We start from the raw sequence: 1,865 nt of genomic DNA, 5'->3' as shown, positions 1-1,865 counted from the left end.
GGCAGGCTCGGGCTGGATTCGAACCCGCCACCTTGGTGTACATGGCTGGCGCCTTAGCCACTTGAGCCACAGGTGCCGAGCCCTTATGATTTTCTTAATAACATTTTCTTTTCTCTAGCTTACTTGAGTGTAAGAATACAGTATATAATATATCTGTAACATACAACATATGTGTTACTTAATGTTTGTTATTGGTAAGGCTGCTGGTCAACAGTATGTTATTGGTTGTTTGAGGGAGTCAAAAGCTGTATGTGGATTTCAACTGTGTGTGTGTAGCTGCCTCTAATCCCCATGTTGTTCAATAGTCAACTGAATATAGAAAGTGATTTAGTATAAGGAATTTGCTCATATGATTATAGAGGCCAACAAGTTCAGATTTGCAATATGGGCCCACAGCCTGGAGACCCAGGAGAGAGATGGCACAGGTGAAGTTTAAAGGCAGTCTACTAGAGAATTCCCTCTAGTTCAAGGATATCAGTATTTTTGGTCTGTCTAGGCCTTCGACGGATTAGGTGAAGCTCACCCACACCATAGAGGGCAGTCTTCTTTAATCAAGACACACCAATTTAAATGTTAATTTCATTCAGTTGACATATAAAATTAACCATCACATCCAGGAAGAGCTTAGCCTTCTCCTACCTCACCCTCACGCTCACCCCCTGCCTACCTTCCCCAATCTGAAGATTTACCCAGTGTTTGATCCACTAACATGAAATCCCACATAAAATCACAGCAACATGATTTGTATCATGTTATGGAAGAGTACCCATAAATGTAGGATACACTGATCCTAGCAGGGATCACGCCATCCTAAATCTGCTGGACTGATAGATGGGGAAATGGCTTGTACCTAGGGCACAGCTAAGATACCAGCTGGAAGATAACTTGCAGAAATGGGATGCCGTCCTCCAGAACACATATACCCTAACTGATGACCATTAGAGGGTGGTCTGCACCTAGTGGGTAAACATCTGGGTCCAGGAAGCGAGGAGCAGAAGTGGGAATGGCCCTGTGTATACTCACTGCTGGAACTGTTTGGAAAACCTGTGATTCCCAATCCTACTATTCAGCTCCCTGTAATTACGGAGGTCCTGATTCTCAAAAGAGAAATCCTGTCGGGGATCCAGAAAGAGTCTCACTAAACTTTATTTTAACAGCTTTGTCGCATCATAAAAGTTCACCATTTTAAGTATGCAAGTTAATGATTTTCAATACATTTGCTATTTTACAACCGTCATCACAATCCAGTTACAGAATATTTCTATCATCTCAATAAGATGCTTCATCCTTGTTTATACTTCATCACCGTTGCAACTCCCAGCCCTAGGCAATTAATCTACTTTCTGTCTCTAAGTATTTGCCTTTCCTGGACATTTCATATAAATTGAATCATACAATATGTGTGGGGGAGGGGGTTGTTTCTGGTTTCCTTTACCCCCTATAATGTTTTTGAGATTCATCCATGTTGTAGCATGCTTCAGTGCCTCATTCCTTTTCCTTCATGAATAGTATCTTGTTGGATGGATAGACCACATTTTGGTTATCTATTCACCAGCTAGTGGACATTGGGGTTGTGCCTACATTTTTGCCTATTAGAAGTTAAACTGCTAGAGCAGCGTCTGTGGCTCAGAGGGTAGGTTGCTGGCCCCCTATACCAAGGGTAGTGGGTTCAAACCTGACCCCAGCCAAACGGCAACAAAAAATAACCAGTCGTCGTGGTGGGCACCGGTAGTCTCAGTTACTCAGGAGGCTGAGGCAAGAGAGAATTGCCGAAGCCCAGGAGTTGGAGGTTGCTGTGAGCTGTGACATCACGGCACTCTTCCAAGGGCAACAATATAAGACTCCTTCTCAAAAAAAAAAAAAAA

This window comes from Otolemur garnettii, unplaced genomic scaffold (assembly GCF_000181295.1).
Source record: "Otolemur garnettii isolate 467f Iridium unplaced genomic scaffold, OtoGar3 scaffold00020, whole genome shotgun sequence".
NCBI lineage: Eukaryota > Metazoa > Chordata > Mammalia > Primates > Galagidae > Otolemur > Otolemur garnettii.
Note: the sequence above shows the minus strand (reverse complement) of the source record.